The sequence below is a fragment of the Tursiops truncatus genome, chromosome 13 (genome assembly GCF_011762595.2).
Source record: "Tursiops truncatus isolate mTurTru1 chromosome 13, mTurTru1.mat.Y, whole genome shotgun sequence".
NCBI lineage: Eukaryota > Metazoa > Chordata > Mammalia > Artiodactyla > Delphinidae > Tursiops > Tursiops truncatus.
The window spans coordinates 75066833-75090848 of NC_047046.1; the positions used below are offsets into that span (position 1 = coordinate 75066833).

At 45.9% G+C, this 24016-nt stretch overlaps 1 protein-coding gene and 1 long non-coding RNA gene across 22 annotated transcripts in view; both read right to left on the reverse strand.

Moving 5' to 3' along the window:
• Window positions 1-6306, reverse strand: part of RNF152 (ring finger protein 152) — an 80612-nt gene extending 74306 nt beyond the window's left edge. For 6 of the 20 annotated variants that reach the window (XR_004521600.2, XR_012325456.1, XR_012325457.1 and 3 more), the window contains exon 1: window positions 4894-5738. The gene's annotated coding sequence lies outside the window, so the exon portion shown is untranslated. Of the gene's footprint in view, window positions 1-2137; window positions 4041-4400; window positions 4431-4453; window positions 5739-6162 lie in introns of those variants that run through there. The other 14 variants (XR_012325450.1, XR_012325448.1, XR_012325451.1 and 11 more) reach the window with 14 other exon arrangements.
• An 8640-nt stretch (window positions 6307-14946) lies between these two features.
• Window positions 14947-24016, reverse strand: part of LOC141276269 (uncharacterized) — a 98073-nt gene continuing 89003 nt past the window's right edge. For both annotated transcript variants that reach the window (XR_012325541.1, XR_012325540.1), the window contains exons 4-5: window positions 21093-21187; window positions 14947-15125 (exon numbers count right to left, since the gene is read on the reverse strand). This is a non-coding gene — a long non-coding RNA (uncharacterized lncRNA). The remainder of the gene's footprint in view (window positions 15126-21092; window positions 21188-24016) is intronic.

Sequence of the window (24016 nt, forward strand, 5' to 3'; positions counted from 1 at the left end):
TAGCACAGGGAGATCAGCTGGGTGCTTTGTGACCACCTAGAGGGGTGGGATAGGGAGGGTGGGAGGGAGGGGACATGGGGATATATGTATACATATAGCTGATTCACTTTGTTATACAGCAGAAACTAACGCACCATTGTAAAGCAATTATACTCCAATAAAGATGTTAAAAGAAATAAAAAATTTAAAAAATAAAGATGATCAGTTAATCTGTTAATAAGCGGAACACCAACGTGAATAATAATGGCCCCTATTTCCACAGTATCTATTTCCACAGTATCTCTCTCCTCTCAGTGAGGAGCACATTACATGTGATTATCTGGACTTATTAATGGAAAGTGAGGCAGAAAAGTTACACTTCCTTGACAGGTAGGAGTAAGATGGGGATGGGGGAGCAGAAAGAGAAAACACAAGCACAGAATACTGCGTTCGGAGACTCCATTTCCTCACGACTTCTTCTCCACCAGCAGCACATCTGCATTTGATCAATCCCTTCCCTGGAGAAGTCTGCTCCCCCAGGAAGCCTATATGATGTTACAATAATAACCTTTACCATGCAGGATGTTGCAATGAGTTTCATCCATGCAGGAATTAATAAATCAAGTGGTGAATAAGGCATCCTTTCCTACTCAGCACCTTGACTCCCAGCAGCTCACAGGTACCACACCCACCCGCCCCCTCCCCGCCCCCCGACACACACACACACACACACACACACACACACACACAACTCCACAAGGAATGTGCTCCAAGGCCTGTGCAGCCACATCAGGTCTCCGGCAGGAAATCCCAGGCCTCGAGAGCTACCCAAAGGAAATGCAAATCACATATACACGACTTGAGGCCTCCCTCCTGAACTCTCACAATGACAGTAAGTCAACTGGAAATAGAAAATCCTTAACCATAAAACAAGTACTTGTTTTATCCTGGAACATACAGTGTAGCTCCCAAAGCCCTGAGGGAAGGATCAGGAAAACCAACACGTTCCTTGCTTCCGGCTTCCACGACATTGCAACCACGTCATTGCGACTGGCAGTGCCAGGAACCACGTTCCCTCCACAGGGGTCTTCTACCTAGATGGCCAACTTCACTATGAAAGTAAAACGGTAGGAACTCAGAGGCCCAACAAAATCTAGGCATGTATTTTGGAGCTTCCCAAAGATATTTCAAGACCAGTCCCTCCGGGCTTCATTTTCTCCCTCTCAGTCTGCGCCTCGCCCTGAATTAGTACCTGGAGGTCTTGGATGGGCTGCATCTGATCTCTCTGCCGGTTTCTCAGCTGCTCATCTCCACCTCAGAACTCCTACGGGTGCAATACTTTGTCACTCAAGGAAAGCTGGACTAGGGGGCAGCCTCTGGACTCTTAGGCCAACACTGAGGTCCTCTGGTCACTGACTCAGGAGCTAGCAGTCAGCTTACCATATCACCTGCCTACGGAGAGCTGTCTGTAAAAACGACTTCAACAAGGTGATTACTGACCCAGAAGCCATACTCTTGTTCAATTCCATACTTATGCTAAAGGTATATATCAAATCCTAGACGTTCTAATCCATGCACGCGTTTATCACAACAAAGATTATTTGCGTGACCAGCACTCTGCACAGCAAAATCTCTCAACAAGCCACCAGCCGCTTAATCCACAGCCCCTCACAATGACTATGCCACAGAACCCAACTATTTTTAGGGAGGGTGCAGAAAGGGAGGCTTTAAAACTTACCACCCTCATAGCCACCATGGTTGCTGATGAAAGTTTGAATGCCCCAGAACTCTCAGGTGTTCTATTAGCCCTATGACCAGAAAATACCTCTTGTCCAAATTCCTTTTTCTAATATCAAAGCAGTAAGAGGAAGATCTAGACTACCCCACACACCCCCTGCCCCCTCTTGGTCTTATCTGCCGTATTGGCTGAAGGAGGCCACATCCTGGGTGACGCTAGGCCCACCGTTGCTTTTTCTACCCTTGGCTGCTCAAACAAACTCAGGAAGTCTTAGACAAGAGGCAGACAGCGAGGGAGAGGAAGTGTGTAAGCAATCCCTCTCTATTATATAATGCTAAGCACAGAACCTCCTAGAACCAGCCTTGGAAACATTCCTGGCCTATCACGTCAGAACAAAGAACTACTCAAAACAGGCAAAAAGAGAAAATAATTATCATTTTTTATTTGATGACCGGTGTGAGGTCATATTAGCAAATATAATAGGAACATACTAGTAAAGAACAGGTTGGAGTACGACCAGATTCTTTAAGCGACGTATCATTTGTTCATTCAATCCATACTCGTATAACACTCAATGTGCTAATAAGCTAGACCCCGTAGGAACACACGAGACCACATCACTTGTGGAAGGTCATTAGTGCTACTCACCTATATCCGGTTTTCCCTTTTTCAGTACAAGAAATATCAGATTGTCGTTAAACGGGGTCATAGGACTAGTCTGGTGAAGCAACATAAGTCACTTCAGGGTCAGATCATGTCATTTTGGAGCAAGATCCCCTGGAGCTTCCTCTCCCATGCTGCAGTGATCTTGTGACCTTGATCACACGTCAAGATCACACCCCCACCAATTTGGGTCGTTGCATGACTACGATGAGCAGGGCCCACTTGCTGACTGTGTTGGACACACAGTGTGGGAAAGAAAGAAACCGGGCCACTGAGACCCGGAGGTTATTTGTTATGGCAGAATAACCTAACCTATCTTGCTGATACATCACTGCTTAAAAAAGAGAGAGATCTGCAAACGTCCCCCTCCCATCTGTTTTCTAATTCAGAAAAGCAGAATTTATTTCAAAATTCAAGTGCAGCAGGGCCTGAATAATGCCTTGAAATGTAGAGGGTGCCAACAGGATAGACAGATCTAAACAACTCTGAGAGAATAAGGAATGAAAACAGAATAACCTCTCGACAATGGTGAAATCTACCCATTCATGTGGAATTCAGCTGCGGAGTTTAAAGACTATGAAGAGAAGGTCGCCTTCTGACAACAGGTGCAGACATTGGCGAAGCAGTGAGCACCCTAATGAAAGAGGCGTTCAAGTGGAGGCGGGATGATCATAGGCTGCCTCCTCAGAAGTCCAGTACCCCCTCTTTGCTCCCCTCTCTCTAGCGCCCACTGCACCTAATTAGTCAGGTCTTCATTTCTCCATCCCCCCAGAAGCTCTGGAAGGCGCTTCGCCTTTGTGTCTCCACACTCCGCCCCAGCCTGCCCCTTGGCAGTGATCAGAGAGCCCAGTGCCTATCAGGAGCTCCATAAACATCTGCCAAATGAATTAAATGAACACTGTAGAAAGGACTCGGCTCTGGCGGAAAAAGTCGGTCTCATCACCTCTAGGGCTCCTCCAACCTAAAACTAAAACACACTACTGCCGACATCTGGGAGTGGGGAGCATCCACCTAAAAGAACAAATTAAACATCAGTACAACACTTGATTAGGATTTATTACTAGGCACAATTGAAAACCACATTGAAAGCTAACTCTGTGCTACGGCTATCTTTGTTCTTGGACATGCATTTACATGTTCAGGCAGCTGTTTTCCCATGTGGAATTTTGTGGGTGAGGTATTTATTTTTTCTATTTAAAACACACACACACACACCTTTTGTTTCTATTGCATTATTACACTCCCTATTATCCCATCACGGAGCTTCCCCTCTTGCACAGCACACACCCTGCATTACTGCTGACATAAAAACCACTTGTCAAAATACCTCTACCTTAGCCCCACTACAAGGCTGATCTTTCCAAAGCACTGGTCTTTGTTTCAGCTGGGACAGGTTGATAACTCATCTACTTTTCCTGGTGATACATGAATGCTCTGAGTCGAAGAATAAATGCCAGCATCACTGATGTTTTGTTAAAAGTCACGTTTCCAAACAAAACTACCCTAGAGGGGAATGACAAATCTTTCAAGTTTTAAAATTTTATTTTTTAAGGGATTTGGGGGAAAAAATGGTGAAGGGAGAATCTGCCCCAGATACCATGCTGTTGCTATAGTGCAAGAGACAGCACACTGGCCTCTGGTCCTCAGCCGTCCCTTCTTCCTGCAAAATAAAACTTGAGTCTATGTCCATACACATCCTTCTTCCCTGCTTCTCGTGTAGGACACCATGACTCTGCGCTCTAGGAGACAACACCAACACCAGGTGTCCTGATCCATCTGAAGGGTAGGCTTTCACTGAGCTTTATCAAGATAACCCCAGACCTGGTTAGGCTGCCATCAAAACAGAACTATCCTTGGAATGAAAAGAATAATAGGCCAGAGTTTTTGGAAAAGAACCAACACCTAAAGATAAAATGCAGACTGAGGGCCTAATGGTTCATGGCTATATAAATGGAAGCTTAACTGAAGCTCCATTTTCTGCTCCCCCAACTGTCCTCCCTCCCACCTCCCAGTAACTTACTTCTGCACGTCCTTCTTGATATTTCAAACACTATTACAATAAAGCGGGGGGGGGGGGGGGGGGAGAGAGACAGTGTTTCATAAGAAGGTGAACAATTAGGACATTTGACCAATACCTTTTCAACAAATGATATCCCATCTACAGACTGAAGCCAAAATGTATTACTACAGATAAGAAAGCAGACACAAATCCAAACCCCACGTTCAGATACAACTGCCTATGTGTGGATTACATCAAATTCCCCTCAAAGGGAACCAGGTGGAATTTATACAACCCCAAACGCAGCCTGCCCTCAATGACTTCTTCAAAAGGAAGGTTTCAAGTCTTTTGCAATTTCTTTCTTTGAATCAGGAGTTTCAGCAGCCCCTTCTGCTCCAAACAGATAGGAATGGATGGTGTGAGGCAGAAACCACCCAAATACCCCCCTGCAAACGCCCGTTGACCTGAATGACCCAGAGACACCCAGGAGGCTACCCAGATTAGCGGTGGTTACCTGAATCTGTCACCGAGTCCCTTTCACCCCCTTCTGCGTGATGACATCAAGTGGAAATGGTACGCGTTTGGGAGGCAAGAGGCTGACAAGCAGGAAGCACAACTGAGCCTGAGCTTTGTTCAGCCTGCAGTGAAATACATGCAGTAAGGGTTAGATAGGCGCAGCAGAGAAACCCAAATGACCTCCCGGGCAGAGCAGCGGTGGTGGCGTGGGTGCACTGGGGGGAGGTGGAGGAAGGCGGCGGAGGTGTGGCGGGCTGGCGGGCCGCCGAGGGGCGTAACGCTTCCTAATCGTCTCCGCGGGACAAACAACGACCTCCCCGGACTCCTCTGCAGTCTCCCACGCCCCTAAGTTATCCTCTGGTTGTAGAGCCTCCACTGGCAACGGTAATCCCTCAGAAAGAAAGAAAAACGAGAAGGCATAGCATAGCACCGTGGAACACAAGCAAAATATACTAGGTAAACCCGGTTATGTGGGAACGCGGGGCGCCCAGTCACGCGCCCAAAGAGACACACCAGCGCTGCGTTCGCGAGCATCCTTCTTTCCGTCGCCCCTGTCCGCCACCTCATCAAGTCCCGGTCACTCTGTTTTGCCGATTTCTCTACTCTCTCCAAAACCTTGCGGCGCCGCCCCCAGCCTAGGCGGGATTGGGGACCGCCGCCTCCGGAGCAGCGTCCCACGAGTCCAGCCTGCTTTGTGCTGCCGCTGCCCTCCCAGGAGCGAGCGCCCCGGACGCGTGGGTGCGCACAAAAGACCCCCAACATCTATCCCTCCACTAAGCCCTCTCCTCCCCGGAGGGGCCCGGGGACCGCAGAGACAACTTCCGGGGGGGCGGAAGCGCTCGACAGAGGCCCTGCCAGGGGCCCATCCCGGGGGGGCGCGCGCGGCGCGGGCACGAGACCGGCTCCCTCGGACAGGAGCTCCAGAGGGCATCCGAGGACTCGGCGGAGCCGCCGATAGCGCCGCTCCCGAGACCCAGCCGCGGGCGCAGCTCTGCCGGCGTTCGGGAGAGACGCAACTCCAGGGGCCCCCTCCCGCGCGCTCCCGGGCTGCCTCGCCGCGCCCCGGGCCCCGTTCCCCGCGACCCCTGCGGCCCCGCCACCCCGCTCTCCACAGTCCAAAAGGTGCCCCCTCTACCCGCCAGGCGGCACCTCCCCTTTCCAGCTTCCCTAGTTCCGGGCGCGGCCGCCGCGGGGTCACAGACATCCCTTCGCGCTCCTCTCGCCGCCTGCGACCCAGGAGGAACAGAGCCGAGAAACCGAAACTCACCGACCTCTCTCCGCAGCGGGCTCCGGCGCTCCCTACAGAAGCGGCGACGGCGGCGGCGGCAGCGGCAGCAGCAGCATCGCCGCCCGGGGGTCCCGGCGCGCCCGTCACCCGCTCGGCCAGACGCGCGCCGAGGGCTGCGGGGCGGGCGCGGGGAGCGCGGCGGCGGCGGCGCCTGCAGCCCCAGCTCCCTGCTCGGACCCTCAGGAGGCGCCCCACCTGCCCGGCCGCCCTCCGCGCTCGCAGTCGAACACCGCCGCCAGGCGCTCGGCTAGGAGCGGGAGCTTTTTGTGTCACCGCCCAGACTCGGGCACCAAAAGGGGTGGGGGCGAGAGGCCGGGCTCCGCTCCCCGCGGCACCGCCCCTCCCCGGCGGCTCCACCTCCCACGCCCCTTCCCTCCCACCTCCCCGCTGGTCCAGGACTTCAGTCTGTCAGTCCCAAATCGCAAACCACTCACGGGCTGAGGTGCCGCCCACCCTCCCCCGCGCGCTCCCTCGGCCTTGCCTCCAAGTGCCCGACCTCGGCCGGTACCTCGACGTTGTCCCCTCCACGGCGCGCGAGTGGGACCCGAGCTGGAATCAGGTGTGAAAGGAGGCCGAGCTCGGCCGGCAGGAGGGTGGGTCTGAGGTAGGGGCAGAGGCCGGCGGGGACCAGTCTGCAGCTCGGGACCTGGGGACCGAGCGAGGGGGGAGTCGAGATCGTCACGTTTCCAGAAACTGCCCTGGGTCCGCGTCACCGCTGGTACTTTCTGGCTGCCCCTAAGAGTTCATGTGGTCCAGGCAGGGCGGGGTCCTGCTTTGGTGGAGGGGAGGATGCGTCCAAAGAAGCCTGAATGACACTCCACCACCTGGTTCCCTAGGATGGGGTGCAGGGAGCAGGAACAGGGAGGGGCCAGTCCTGAGGGTTACATGTCAGTGCGAATCCCCGGGACCTCGGGGCCCACCCTATTCTCCACCCTGAAACCGAACTCCTACCTTAGGGACATGCTTAGAATGTCTAGTTCCTCCGAGAAAATCTAGGCGTGGCTCTTGTGTTAACTGCAGAATATCAGAATGGAGGAGGGAGGTCGCTGGTAGAGGATGGTGTCCATGCTCTCTGTTGCCTTTTTAAAGGATTTCTTTGCAGAACGGAAACCCAAAAGTCTGTTCTATGACTCTAGTAAAGTGAAGCCTGCCAACTTTCCTGGATCTCCAGCACCAGGGTTCAACTGAGTGGTCCCTAGTCATCCAGCAGAGCGGGCAGCCTTTCTGGGCTGCCAGAATGGAGCTGTCTTTATGTCCCTACAGTCTTGTCCACAAGAAAAGAACTCCCATTCTAACCTCTCCCAATAGCTCATGTAAATGCTTCTGCCAAGATTACGAGATGGAAGCCCCATGAACCACGCTATGTGACCTACTAAAATTCAAAGTGTACTCAAGGGACCCTTCTTGTCCCTCAGATAAAAACCTGTTAATAGTGTTCCCAAATGTGCGGTCACTCAGCACATACAGAAATCAGTCACCAAGAAACATAAAGCTTGATGGGTATCAGGCTTTTCTAGGATCCCAAATAAAATGTTCACCTGGCTGACCCATGTCCTTTTGCTCCCTTAAGTTATATCCTCTATTGTACACCTGGCAGGAAGGAAAGCGATATGTCTGCTTTAAAAGCAGACATATATTCTTGGAGTAGAAAACTTCAGGAGTCTTATTTTCAGGCTCAACTTCAGGAACCAAAAAAAATTCTTTTCCTTGTTGTTGTTGTTCTTTTAATGAGAAGCTAATAAGAGTATTGAAAACTCTGATATTGACCAGGAGCTTTGAATAGGATGATGAGTTACAACACACCAAGATTTTACTAGAAAAGTTTAGCCTAGAAATATTATTATACAAGAGTGATTTTAAAGACTACATTGAGGAAGCTACTTTCAGGGATCGCTAATTATTACAAAATGTTTAAAATCTTTTTCAGCTGCTTTCCAAACAATTCTTTGGGAGGATTCAAGCATTCAGCATGGTGTTGGGTAAACTCTAACACCCTTAGTCATTCATTCCCCCTGACTGGTATTTTAATTCACAACCACATCACGGGTGTTCTGCCTTCTGTCCAGTCTTGTAAAGCTGTCACACAGAGAAGGTTAATTTAGTGGGGCAGACCGGGATACGCAGCTCTTAAGATGAGTTGGGGGCCAGCGCCGGGGCAGGCAGCCACGGTTTGAGTCAGGAGAGGCACAGGCAACTACATGTCGAAAAGGACTCTTCAGTGAGACACTTCCAGGATCAAGGCAGTTAGGAGCAGGCAGTGTTGAGAAGCGCACGCTGGCAGGCAGCATGGTCAAAGCTTCAGGAAGGCATAACGCTCCAGACTGAGGCACTGTGCCCATGTGTGGGAGGGAGGGAGACGAGATCAAGGCAGCACCCCAGGTCTTGAAGAACCAGGCTTATCAGGATGGGGCCCCCGGCACTGGGGAGTAAGATAGGATCAGATAGTCCTTAGTTCCTTCAACAAATATTCCTTGAGTGTGGACTCTGTACCTGGACCGTGGCCCTAGAGTTAGGACAGAGAAGGAAACAGACCCACATCCCTACCCTCACAGAACTTTACATCCTAATGGAGGAAGCCGGGAATACACAAGATAATAAATAAGAGAAAGAAACTGTGTGCTGGGGAGGGAAAGGGAAGGAAAGAGGGGAAAATCAAGCAGGGAGGGGTGTTGTGAAGACTTTGTATTGGATGGAAGCTGAAATTTTAGTTTGGTGGCCAGGGAGGGCCCCCTGAGAAGGTGCCTTTTGAGGGGAGAGCTGAAGAGGGAGAGACTTCCTGCCATCAGACAGGATGTGTGTGAGGGGGAGGGCTCTAATATCCCCACTCCACTCCCCTGGGCTGAGTCAAGGTACTGGGACTGGGTTACAAGGTTAGTCAGACCAGTAACATTTATTGATGCATAGTCACTTGAGGTTGAATGAAAGCTGCTTAAATCCAGGCAGGGATGAGTTCTTATTCATCTTTGTACCCACAGCATCAAGCATAGGTATCCCATAAATGTTTATCGAGCTGAACCCTTAAATCTCCTAGAACACGGGGTGGGGCTGAGATAAATGTGACCCCATGATTCCCAGGACTGCCCTTCTATCGGGATGTCACTTCCACAAAACAATGTGATAATCTTTTGTTATCACTTTTCGTGACTGTGTTCTTGATCTTCGAGGGCAGAGATTATATTTCAACTTGTTCCCTGAGCACCTAAGATGCTAAGAGGGAGGGAGAGAAGGAGGAAATACAGGAGAGAGGCAGAGTCAGAGGAGAATGAGGATAGGGAAACACACAAACCCTGCCAGGTGCTTAAGACCCCTAAAGACCTTAATCCAGCCCAATAATGAGCATGAGTTTTCTGTTTAACATGTTTGAGTTTTACATATTAAAACTGCATCTTGAAACTGAACTATGGTGATAGTCGTACACTTAAAACAAGTGGATTTTATGGTACATAAATTATACCTAAATAAAGCTGTTTAAAAGCATTGAAGTAGGAGCTGCATTTAGACAGCTTTCATGTGCTGTGAATAACCCAGAGGCAGATTTAACCAAACACATTATCATCCTTCCTAATAGGTGTTTAAACCAAATAGATTTGTATGAAATAGTAGGAAAAAATATATATTGGTCCACGCCCCCAGTTCCTGGCCCAGAGCTCCTAAAACCCTTGTCATTTTCTCAGTGATAAGTACACTAGAAGCATCTTTTATTCTAATATTTGGTCTTTGATGCTGGTTCCTGACATCAAGGTGATAGAAATGTCTTTTGTTCTAATGAGGTCACCCTGGGTAGGCTCCTGGATGGGGGCTGGTCACCAGAAAGACCAAGATCAGAAGCTTGGAATTTTCAGCCCCACTCCATATTCCCCCAAAGAGGGGAGAGAGGCTAGAAGTGCAATTACGGATCGATCATGTCTCTGTGATGAATCCTCCATAAAAATCCCAAAAGTACAGGGTTCAGAGAGCTTCCAGTTGGTAAGCACGTTGGGGTGCTGGAGAGGGGTGGCCTGCAGAGGGCATGGACGCTCCTCGCCCCTTCCCACATACCTCGCCCTATGCATGTCTTCCATCTGGATGTTCAGCTGTATCCTTTATTGTACCCTTTTATAATAAACTGGTAAACAGTAAGTAAACGGTGTCCCTGAGTTCTGTGAGCTGCTCTAGCAAATTAATCAAACCTACGGCGGGAATCTCTGATTTAGAGCTGACTGGTCAGAAGCACAGGGGACAATCTGGACTTCTGATTGGCGTCTGAAGTTGGGGGCTGTGCAGTCTTCTAGGACTGAATCCCTCACCTTTGGGATCTGACGTTATCTCCAGGTAACTCCAGTTCTCCAGTGTCAGATCTGAGTTAAATCATAAAGCCACCCAGCTGCCTTATGGTGTCACAGAGAATTACTTACCTTGGGGAAAAACCCCACACATTTGGTGACCGGAAGTGTCAGAAGTGAAGTATTATATGTGAAAGTAAAGGAGAAACAACCAGGAGAAAGAGTGAATTTTTCTTTCTCAATTTGCAAATTTACTTTTTCCCTTATGTGATTTTTTTGCCACCTTAAAGTACACATAGTCTTTTTAAAAGTGTAAAAAACGGTCTTCAAGTACATATAGTCTAAGATAGTTTACTGTTAGCGATTGCTAAAGATAGTGCACATTTCAAGACTGGTTTTTATTTGGGGGCCCTACGTAAACCAATCTCAACAGACTAATTATTCCAGTAAGGTGTTCTCTAAGTGAGAGAGCTACTATATTTGAAACAGTGTCCAATCTCTTACCTATTTAGAGCCAGGTACTATCTATGGACAATGCAGCCTCATCCGGAACAAAATAACTGAAGGATTCTGTAAACTCCAAAGGATTTCATAAGAACCATACCCAGATTGCTTTTCTAAAAGTGGCAATGGGTTGAACAAAGCCATCTTTTTTCTTAACCTCATCTTTAATATGTACAATACACATTCCAAAACTGTTGGTTAGAATTGTGTGGCCACAAGCAGGGATAACAGTCAACAGCTATAGGCACAGGCATCCGCCAATCAATTTGGATGATGACCATAAACAAGGTGGCCATTTTGGTGCGTCCTGGCTGAGTGTCAGCTTACAGTGTGATGCCATGGTCCTCTGGACACCCTCCTCAGCAGCAGGTATCTGCTGCTTTCTCATCACATTTGTACGGTTTGGGGTTGACTGAGACCCTCGCTCCCACCAGTAAGTTGCTAGTGTCTTTGCTATAAGCTTGGCGGAAGGAAATCATTATAAACTGAATTCTCTTCCTTGTACAATCAATATGAGACACTGTTCTCACTGACTAATGGGTTGGAGTGGCCACAGCTGATCAGCCAGGAGAGGATTGGAAAGCGTAGCTCCTTTCTTACACCCTTGTGTGTCACCTCCATCTTCTGTCCTATCCTCTCTCCCTCCACAGCACGTCCACCTTCTATCACCCGTGCCATTCCTGCTGCCTCCCCTGCCTTTCCTTTCCATCAGCTGTCAGGTTCCTGGCATCCATTGGGCTCCTCCCCTCGCTTGGCCACTACACCTGCTGCTCCGGCGGCCAGTTAGGGCAAAAGTGCAGCTTTGAGAAAAAAGGGAAAAAGAATGAGGATGTTCTATCACCATTTGTCGAGACCCAGGTCTGGATCCAAGGCCTTGTCCTATGGGTCCCCGAAACTGGCTCCAGACTCTCCAGGATCCATTCTTCTGTACTCCGTCCCTAGCCTTCACCTTGCCCAAGTTGACCTGGCACCCCATACCTGCTCCAGGTCCAGACCTGGCTTCACCCACCCTCTTCTTCCCACTGTCTCTGTTCTCAGCCACCTCCTGCCCTAATCATTCAAACTCAGAGGAACCAAACATCTGTTTCTGTGCTTCTGGATCCAGAGGACCAAGTCAGAGCACCCCCTAGTGGTCAGGAGAAGTGGCACCCTTGACACCCCCCAGAGGTCAGACCTTCAGAGGTCAGTGAAGGATGATGCCAAATAGGACGTTCTTCACATACTTCCTACCTCTTCCGGCTTTAATGTATTTCCTCTGCTGTTACTTCCCTCTCTTCCCAGTGGGTGGAGTGTGCTGGCGGGGTTCCTGGAGTAAAGGACCCCCTACCAGATCCTAAACCTTCTCCTTCACTCTCTTCTGACACCTCCTCCGTTTCACAGTGTCCACAGCAGTTTGACAAGGTCACATATTCGTCTGTTTTAAAGAGCACAGATTATTCTGCCACAGGGCGGGGGAACTACAGGATATCAATCGAGTCCAAAATCAGTAAATACCTATAATCCCTTTTTTGTCAGTGCACGGTTATTGAGCCTGTGTGCAGCTGGTGTCGCTGACCATTTTCCACTCATCCTTAAAAGAACGTTAGCAGCAGTGTGAATGTCTCCACTTTACAGATGAGGACACTGAGGCCTAGACAATTTAAGCACTTTGCCCAACTTAACATGACCAGTAAATGGTGAATGTAAACTTGACCCAGGTCTGTAGAACCCAAAGCACCTCCCGTGAATCTCTGCACCAAGACTCCTCCCATCAACCAGCATCAAGACAATCCCTTTGATTTGGTTTAAAGGCATCTGTCTCTTCCAAGCTTCCCCTGTTGTAGCTCAGGGTTAGCAAGTGGCTTCTAAGCCTCACTGTGGCTCACAATCCTGCAGGGCCCCAAGTGTCCCCCAAGATTTCAAGCAGATCCGCTCTTTCTTATCCTTACCCACACCATTTCTTTGTGCAGTTACATGACCTATGTTTATCATTGTAATCCCCAAAGATTTAGTGCTTTCAAGGTTTCCAAGGGTGTTTACATCACTGCCTCTCACCCTGACCCTCTGTCCCTTCAAAGCTCACTCAAATTTCTCCAACCAGATTCATTTTTACCATCTGTGCATGAAACCCTGTGAAGCCCTCAAGGTACAAATCCTTTCTTTGTCCCCCATTTCCTGTTAGTAGTAAATAGGCTTCATTCACCCTCCTACACCTTCCAGAGTTCCAAAGAGCAGATTCAAACAGTTGCTAATCAGAGAGGGGAAGGAATGCAGAAACAAAGGAGGAACAATCAAGAAACAATAGTGCATCGATGGGGCAGGGTCCTGGTGCCTCCTCAAGGAATATACATAACAATATCTCTGATCTCTTCGGCAGGAACTAGGCCCTCCACCCAGGTGGAGGATGGTAATTTCCAGGCTGAGCACAGGATTCCTGAAACACCACCCTCTTCCCCCCCCACCAACCAGTCAGAGCAAAGTCACACACCCTGTAGCCCTCACCCCAAATTTTGCCTATAAAAACTTCTCCCCCCAGTACCATCAGGGAGTTCAGGGTTTTTGACACAAGCCACCCGTTCTCCTTGCCTGGCCCTGCAGTAAACCTTTCTCTGCTCCAGACTCAGATGTTTCGGTTTATTTGGCCTCACTCCGCATCCAGCACATGAACTTGCATTCAGCAACATGCACTCTTAGGACCCATTGGTTATTCATACAGCGCGCCCCACAGCACCATGCAGAATAGAGAGCCCATGCCCTGCACACAGTCAGGGCTTAATAAATGTTCAAAACGACCAAACAGGAGTTTCTTTTGTCCATTCCAGATTCCTGCTCCCTACAACCCCTGTCAGGGGATTTTCTCTACGTTTTTACTTAACAAATCTGTTACAACCCCATTACTCCAGCTTAGCCAGAGTGGGATTTAGGGTTATTTCCAAATCCATTTAAAATAAAGAGTTTGGGAGGGGGATGGGTGTGGGTGGTGTAAGGCCAACTGGCCCGAGGCAGGGGAACACAATCAGATTCACAGATTGCATCAGACAGAAATTCTCCGGACCACCCAGGTCCATAAACTGCCCTGGAGACATTCCGGACCACCCAGTTCCAGAAACTGACCTGGGGACTTTGAACCCAGCCCAGCCTTCCCGCCTTTCGAGGGGCGGGACTAACGGTCCCCCAGGATACCCGAAACGACCACCAAATAAGGAATACCCTGCGCCCTCCCAGATTCACCACACCCCTTTCCCTTCTTCCCCTATAAAATCTTGCCCAACCCTCACCCGGGTGCGACTTCTCTGGCCCCTTTATCTCGGACCAGTGAACCTCGCCCGGGAGCGGCGCCGTTTGTTAAGATCCGACCTTACAGGTGGGGTGAAGAGTTCCGACCTGACCTGAGAATTCTCACCCTGGGCTTTTCAGGAAAATAGATCTCCATAGCAACTCTTACTGTATATTATGGGATGAAATGTGTCCCCTCAGAATTTGTACGTTGAAGTCTTAACTTCCAGTACCTCAGGATGTGACAGTGTTTGGAGTAGGGTCTTTGCAGAGGTAATCAAGTTAAAATGAGTGGAAATTACACTTTATTAAAGTGGTCCCTAGGGCTTCCCTGGTGATGCAGTGGTTGAGAGTCCGCCTGCCGATGCAGGGGACACGGGCTCGTGCCCCGGTCTGGGAAGATCCCACATGCCGCAGAGCGGCTGGGCCCGTGAGCCATGGCCGCTGAGCCTGCGTGTCCGGAGCCTGTGCTCCGCAACGGGAGAGGCCACAACAGTGAGAGGCCCGCATACCGCAAAAAAAAAAAAAGGGAAATTTAGACACAGACATGTACAGAAGATGATGTGAAGACACAGGGACACACCTTGATCTCAGACTTCTAGCCTCCAGAACTGTGAGACAATACATTTCTGTTGTTTAAGTCCCCCAGTTGGTGGCACTTTGTTTTGGCAGCCCTAATAAACTAATGCACCCTAGGACTCCACAGCCCATGGTGGAATATCCAAGTGTCATTTATTTCCTGAGTATTTACCTGCATTAGGTAAGCTAAAGAAGATAGCCCAGGGAATTCCCAAGAAGACAGCCCAGGGAATTCCCTGGCGGTCCGGTCCGGTGGTTAGGACTCCATGCTTCCACTGCCGGAGGCCCAGGTTCATTCCCTGGTCAGGGAACTAAGATCCTGCAAGCCTCCTCGCAGTGCAGCTAAAAAAAAAAAAAGAAGATAACCCAGCAATTGTGCATTCACACTCCTGGGAGAAGAAGAATAGTCATGACAGCTACCATTTCTGAAGCATTTAACGCGTGTATCAGTAATGAGATCATGATCAATACAATAGTGTGTATAATCACTATACTAGGTGCTTTGCAAACACTATCTTAGTTAATCCTCCCAGCACCCCAGTTGAGGCAGACGTTATTATCCTCAGTTCACAGTGATGGAAATTGAGGCTCAGAGATGTTTAGGTAAGTTGCCCAGGATCCTGCTTCTCAAGGCTCGGCTGTGACCTGTTGGAGGTCCATTGTGCTCTTCTTCCACGGGGCACATGCCCCTTCTTTTGTTCCAGCGTCCACCCCAGCGCACGGGGCTTTGACCATCCTGCCTAGTCCTGTGGTCACTCATGGTGGTGCCATTTCTCTCTCTGGTGGTTTGAGGATGAGCGTGTGATGAAATTCTGGACAGTGAGACACAGAGGAAGTCGGCTGGAAGGCTTGTAGAAAAGGGTTCTTACTATGGAGAAGTTGCACCAAGAAGAAGCAGTTCATTCTCTCCTGCTGGATGTTACTGATCTGTATATGATGTCAGGATGGGGGCAACCATCTTGTAACAATGAGGGGAGGTCCCCTGAGGAGAATACCCTAGAGGTAGAAGGAGGGTAAAGGGCCAGGTGATGACTTCACTTCATATTTCTCATTTTCTGAGGTCATAAATCCACTTACCGCTCAACCCGTTTTGTGTTGTTTTCTGCTACTGATAGCCCAAATCATACCAATATGCCACTTCTACACATATGCTTTGATTTTCCACAGTTCTTATATCGTATTATTAGAACTAATAACTTTACATTGACTGCCATGGAGTTTCAAAGGCCCAACAGAGAGAAATGGCATTCTTTTCTTATTGAGGTAAGCTATACATAACATAAAATTTCCCATTTTAACTATTTTCAAGTGTACAGTTCTGTGGCATTAAGTGCATTCACCTTGTTGTGCACTCATGACCAGCACCCACCTCCAGAAATTTTTCATCATCCCACACTGAGACTCTGCACTCGTTAAACAATAATTTCCCATTCTTCCACCTCCCAGCACCTGGCAACCACCATCCTACGTTCTGTTTCTATGAATTTGCCTTCGGGTACCTCATGTAAATGGAATCATACAGTATGATCCCTTTGTAACTGGCTTATTTCACTTCACATAATGTCCTTAAGGTTCATCCATGTTGTAGCCTATATCAGAATTTGCTTCCTTTTTAAGGCCAAATAATATACCATTGCATGTATAGACCACATTTAATTTATCCATTCATCAAATAGACATTTGAGTTGCTTGTACCTTTTGGCTATTGTGAATAATGCTGTTATGAACATAAGTGCACAAATATCTGAGTCCTTGCTTTCAATTCTGCTGAGTACATACCCAGAAATGGCATTGCTGATCGCTGGATCATATGGTAGTTCTTTTGTTTTGTTTTAGGAACTGCCATACAGTTTTCCACAGCAGTTGCACTATTTTCCATTTGAACCAACAGTACGCAAGGGCTTCAATTTCTCCGTATCGTTGCCAACATTTGTTTCTGGTTGTTTGTTTTTACTGCCAGTCTAATGGGTGTGAAGTGATGTCTCATTGTAATTTTGATTTGCATTTCTCTAATAATCAGTGATGTTAAGCATCTTATCATGTGCTTATTGATCATTTGTAGATCTTCTTCGGAGAAATGTCTATTCAAGTCTTTTGCCCATTTTTAAATTAGGTTGTTTGGTTTTTGTTTGAGTTTTAGGCATTTTTATATATTCTAGATTTTAATCCCTTATTAAATATGTGATTTGCAAATATTTTCTCCCATTCTGTGGGATGCCCTTCCACTCCACTGATAGTGCCCTTTGATACACAAGAGAGAAATAGCATTTCTTTTGGCAATTTCTCTAAATAATATGGAGAGCCTATCTGTTCTTCAAAATACCCCAAAATCTATCCCTGAATTAAGTCAGACCAGCAGAGCTAGACACCTATTTGATTCATATTGTCCCCTATTATTCATCCATTCACCCACTCAGCCTTATGCAGTACTGAGCTCCTCTCACTTGATATACCTTGAATTGTGTGCTGATACTGTGTGAGATACATTAAAAGAACTGGCCCTGTGATAGGTGTTGCTGGGTTCTTGGTATGGATGTTGCCAGTAGTGTAAAGACTTTTGTACCGTGTCCCAGTTAGGAAGACCCGTGAGACAGATTTCCCTGTGGTCTCCTATCAGGGATATTTGTGTTTCTTCCTGAGCCACTGACCATGAATACAACCTATCATCCTCCCCTCCTCACAGTGGCTGCTAGAAAGTCTTCAAACCCCACTCATGTGCAACTTCTAGCAGGCAAATTGGACTGCTAGAAGTCCATCTTGACTTTAATGTAATAAACTCAGTCCAGCTCCGTCTTAACTTCCTAATTTTATTTTTCCTTTGCCTCAGTAAAAAGCTACTTATCTTCCTCCATTTTAGTCATCATTTATGCTGCCTTAAATTCTTTTTAAAACAAAAATAACATAAATGAATAATCAAACACTGTCACTCACTATCAGTACATGCTATATAATTTGTAGATATATGTATACGTATAGCTAATTCACTTTGCTGTACAGCAGAGACTAACACAACATTGTAAACCAACTATGCTCCAATTAAAAAAAAAATGAAAATGTGGGTCCCCTGCCCCAAAGTTATTAAAAATTTCAAGATGGTGACAGCAGAGCATTAAGCCAAGCATAGGACCCTTCAGAGTGTGGGGCCCCGTGTGACTGTGCAGGTCACACGTCCCTGAAGCCAGCCCAGCCAACTACCGTAATTCTCAAAAAACATGGGAAATAGACACCATTTATTCTACCATTTAGTAATGACATTATGTTCGCTTATCTCTTAAAGTTTGTTCAAGAACCACTTAAGACCCAATTTGCATTGTGTACGCTGTTGCGTTGGAGAATGCAGAGGCAGAGAGGTGGGAAAATCAAAGATGTCTTTGGAGATTATATTTAACTAAAACTAATTATTCTATGAAATTATTCTCGGTTAGCTTCTCGGTTCACCGATCTCTGGTTCATATTTGCATTTCCCCACAGATGGATGCCGTCATACAATAGGATCTCCAGCGTTTGCTGGCTGGCTGGCTGGCTGATGGTCGGATGCAGATAGGCTGCATTTAGGAAACAGAAGAGGAGGTTAGGAAAGCACTTTGGGTTTTGATTTGAGGATGTATAGAGTAGGAGACTTGGTTTGGTAGGAAATGAAAAGCAGGATGGTTTTTGAGAAAGACTGTGACACTGTAACGCTGATCTGGCTCCAATGTAGAGGATGATGAATTGAAGGGCAGAGATAATGGAGGCAAGAAGCTCAGCTAGAGAGCCCTTACCCAGGGCCCCCCGAAGGTGATTAGGACCTGAATTGGACTGGGAGCAGTGAGAGTGTGATCATCATAACAACGGTACCTACTTCTTTACAGCTATCATGCCTTTTCACCCCACTGTTTCATTTGCTTCTCCAGTAATCTTGCTAGGAACCTTTTATCACATTTTATAGAATTGCAAATTGATTCTCAGAAGGTGTGAATGATTTCCCCAGGTCAGCATAATTAAAGACCAGGTTAGCATTATCCCTCAAGGCAACGCTTTTCCTTGTCCACCGGTGGAGTTCCACCTGACTACACAGTAGAATCTCGGGATAAACTTTTAAACAATAAGCTGTCTAGGCTCCACCCCAGATATTCTGATATAATTGGCCTTGAGTGAGGCCCAAGGGAGTTTTTGAAAGCTCTCCAGGGATTCTAATTTGCAGCCAGGTTGAGAATCTCTCAGCACTATCAGGACCACTTAGGGTAGGGGGGTCTGGCTGAAAATGAGAGACAAGGGGAGATAAAATGGATGAGACTTGATGACTAATTGCAGAAAGATACCAATGGGATGACAAGGTTTTTAGCCTAAGGACTAAACTTCTCAGTAACCTCATCTACACTGCCCAGGATGGATACACTACACCTAGAACAGCTGCATTCAGGGTGAGAATTAAAGGAAAATGGCTGCTTTGGATGTGATCTAAAACAGTCATCTACAGAGGGTAACAAGGAAGCATATGACACGTGTATATGGCGAGAGGGGTAGCAATGTGGATGACGCTTCCTCTGAATTGTCCCACAGGCTTCCAATCAGTGGCACTAAATTGTGTCCCTAGAGACATCCCACTAGAAAGTTTCCATCTTGGATTCTCACAATTCTGCCCAGATGAGTGGTCCAGGGAAAACCACCTGGATGGTGTCAACAGTAGCAGTGTCATCCCTTAGATTTAAGGCAGTCAGTAAAGGAGGATGGCTGGAGAGGAAGATGGATTTAGGAGTCAAAAACATTTGAGAGGCCGGTAATGTATCCAGGTGGAAAAGATCAGCAGGCAATTGGAGATGTGAGACAATCACTAAGGGTTGGTCTGGATTAGATTTTAAAGCAACCCAGGTAGAAATTGGTGTGAATGAGATCACCAAGGAACTCCATAAAGAAAGAGAAGAGGTCCAAGGACCAAACCGTGAAGAATGGCTGTCTTTAGGGGTTTGGGTGAGAAAGAGGAAGCACACAGGTGCTTTCTTTGTAGTGCTAGCCCACCTTTCCTGATTCATCTCCCACCAGTTTCTGACGTGCATCACAGAGGCAGATCACTGACACTGCCCTCTTTCCTGAACATGACTTTCACTTTTCCATCTCCTTGTTCTTTCTCCTGAAATGTTATTTCTCTTCACCATATGCATATACATGCCCAGTTCTCTGCAAGACCCATCTCAAATGCCACACACCTCCATCGGAGGCTTTCACTGTTCTCCCACGGGGGTGTGACCGCGCCTTTCTTTAGCCTTCATTGTACCTCTTTGCGAAGCTCTAATGCACTGTTATAGTACGGACTGCTGTAACAAATTATACCCAAATTTAGCAGCTTAAAAAACTATCTATTATTGCTCCTAGTTTCTGGGGATCAGGAATCCAGGAGCAGCTAAGTTAGGTGGTTCTGGCCCAGGATCCCTCATGTGGTTGCAAGGTGTCAGTTGGGGCTGAGATGGGCCAAGATGGTGCCCTCAAAATATTATCTCTAACACAGATAAGGCAGGAGATCCTGAGTGCATCAAAAAGGGTGGTGTGTCCCCGTAAGTAGATGGAGAAGAAACAGGAACCCCACCCTGGGTGGAAGACCTGACATATTATCAGCCAGACTTCTGGCTCTCTTCCCTGGGTCCCAACTACACCCAACTGAAGACACAAAAGTTTTCGGCAGCTTCATAGATGGCTTTCTCTCCCACCTTCGTGGAGACTGGTCCTGCTCTACACTCTTCTACTCTCGAGGCCAGAGACGCTCAAAGCTGCCAGCCTTCTCCTCCTCACTCTTATTCTCCTGGCAAATGTGAAAGAAGGGAAGGATGTAATAAAGCCTCTACTCAGAGAAGCCATTCCTCTGTCTTTGTTTTACACCCTTCCTAACTAGTCACGGGATGAAACTAGCTTCTACCAAGCCAAATCAAAGAACCCTGATGCAAATTCTGGAACTCAGACCCAACCCAAGCTCTTTGAGGTCATGGATCTCACGGATCACACCTCTACACCTACCTCACAGTGGATCCTCCATGAATGTTTAAAATTTTGATGTTTTTCTTTCTCTTTTTTAAAAAATTAGTTAATTTACAATATTGTGTTAGTTTCAGGTGTATAGCAAAGTGATTCAGTTACACATATATATATATATATATATAGTCTTTGTTTTTTCGATTCTTTTCCATTATAGTTTATTACAAGATATTGAATATACTTCCCTGTGCTATACAGTAAATCCTTTTTGTTTATACAGGTTTGAATTTTAATAAAGTAAAGAGAGGCTGAGCAGTGAAGTACTGAAGTTAGTAAGTGTAGCTGCCACTTCCAAATACTTACCAGTGCCGGTAAGGAGCGAGCCAGGACCACTTCGAAGGAATAGCGTCATCGAGAGAAGTCTCCAAGGCTGGGAGAGACCTAAATGTGTTTGTACACTGAGAAGGAAGAAGATACTGTAGAGTTAAAAAAGAAGTCTATTTATTTGACCCATATATTTACTTAAGGTTGACCTAAAAACTGAATTTGTTTAAAAATGTAAGTTCACAAGCATTCATGGGACACACACACGCACACATGCACACATATATATACATGTACGTGTATGTATGTATACATGCACACACAGTTAAATATGTGGTAAGAAAGAAGATAATTTCAATAAATTCCAGATAGCAAAAATTGTGTAGGTCCTAATCTCCTACAACGACAATTGAAAAAAGTAATAAAAGTTTAAACAAAAAACCCTTCATTATTTGACAACAAATACACTTCCTATTATGTTACCATAAAAATACAAACTGTTTAGAAAAAACAGAAATTAGAACCATACATATTAAAACTTAAGGTATTTAGCCAAAATTGTACCCAAAAACAAATTAAAAAGTTTAAAAAACTCTCACTGTTATTCAGGAAAGGTTGAAAAGAGAAAATATAACCATTTGAATTTGGAAGCTAGAGAAAGATCATATGATAACTAAAATGAAGCAAAGGAAGAAAATAAAAGAGGTAGAAATCCCAAAATAATAACATTAGGGACTGGTCAGCAAATTCAAGAGCTTTATATTTGAGGAAAAATAAGCATAATAGGCCATGTTTTACAAATTGAATGAAGAAACAAATAGAAATATTTAGAAATGATAAAGTAAGCAACAACTAACATGGAAGGAAATTTAAATAGATTAGCATAGACATGCATATGAAATTCTCATACCATGTTCAACTCTATGCTAAGAAATTTCAAAATCTGGCCATTTGCTGAAAAAATGTAAATTTCCAAAACTGAAACCAGAGATAATATAATGTACTAGAGCAATAACAATAATATAAACTGAAAAAACTATTAAAGAACTACTTCCCCCCAAAAGTTCCAGAACCAAATCATCTTACTAATAGATTCTTTCAAATTCTCAAGGAATGAAAATTCACATCCTCCATGATTTGTTCCAAAGCATGTAAAAAATGGAAATTACTCCACTTGTTTTGTAATCCTTCCCTTTGCTTTTTTTTACCCCATCTTTCACCATTTATTTATTTTATTGGTCTTTTACACTCAGTTAACCTCGTATTCTATCAAACACTGCCTCACAAAAATGGTTTAAAAAATGTTTTTGCTTCTGAGGAGCTTTTAATAGGCCGTGAAACATGTTTATAGATAAGAAGTAAACAGGAAGATGCTTTTCTCATCCTTTCCAGAATCCAAACTTTCAATAATAAATATCTACAATGTGGGTGACACCTACCCTGCTTTTTAAGAAAGACAAATGGTTTGTGAATATTATGATGTCTTTTTTTATTTTAACTTTAATATGTAATTTGTTTGGCTTTGTTTAGTTTATTTAATGTCTTTCCTTTTTAAAATCTCTGCTGATACTCAAAAGGGAAGGCCAAAATGTTGACTTTCCAATTCTTCCACTTGCAATGACTTTATAACCATGAATGTTGTTCCTTACCAATTTTTTTCCTGAATACCAACTGCTTAGTATTCTACATCAACCCTCAATAAACACGTCAGAGTTATGAGCAAGTGAAGAAAACTGCTTGACTCCAGGAAGAAGGTTGCCATCATGGTTGGCGCACTTGCTGGAAAACTGAACAATGTGGAAACCTCAGAAATAATTTCTAATTTGCAGAACTGTGCTCACCAATTTCAAGGGCAAAACTAGTGAGAGGAAAATTTTGCTACCATAGTTCTCTGTTGTGCCTCTTCCATGGGGGCTGTAAGAGGAGTATTTTCGCCAACCACCCATCCAGAAAGATTTGAATCCTTCCAAAAGGCAAGGGGCACAGATTTGCTGAAAGCATTCATAGTTAATTCAATGCAGCCAAAATCATTCATCTTTGAACTTTTCAGCACCTGGACCATGGATAGGTATTCCCTTCCCTCTGCCTCCTTTGAATTTTGTTCTTCCCATGGACCTAACTGCATTTATGTTAACACACACAAATGCACACACAACACACTTACACACGCTCTAGATGTTTGCTGGAAGGTACAGCTCAATTTTTTTTTCCTCGGGGCCTAAAACAGCAACTAGCACATAGTTTACACTTAATAAATGTTACCTGAAACTAAAGCAAATCAAATTGAATTGAATCTAGCTAAAATAGAAGTATGAAGAAAAAGCTATGGGAGCAACAGAGGAAAGCAGTTTCTAATCCCACCTGGGGGAATTAGAAAAAGTCAAAACAAAATGTGTGCTGAGGAGTTATACAAACCATGTGACAATGTAATTTAATTGTATGGAGCAAACATTTATTTAATTTTAATAATAACTGCTTACACATCTTTACACAGTACTTTAATCTCTGAAACCCTTCCAGACACTCAATAATTGAATTTTCTAGATCACATTCTTCAAAAATCATGCACATTGATTTAATGTTCCCAACAGAGTAGTCAAATGAAGATAGAAACAAATTGAAGACAGCACAAAGTTCGGGACTCCCCTTCACATTATTCGGACCACCCACTACACAAGAGGTGGAACCTAGAGGAGACAGCTGGCCCTGATTCTGTCTCTGAGAAATGGGAACCAGTCAAGCCAATGTGGACACCAACATCACCTTCTGTGCACAAGGGAGATCGTCTAAGAATTCCTCAGATCCTCTGGGCCATACGTGCAAAGTAACAGCATCAAAGCTCAACACTGGCTATTCTTCTCAGCACTTACTCCTATAGTCATTTCTTTCTCTCCTAGTAAACTAAAGAACTCCCAAGATTTATATTAGGCTTTGAAGAACTCTCTGATCACATGCAGTGAAGT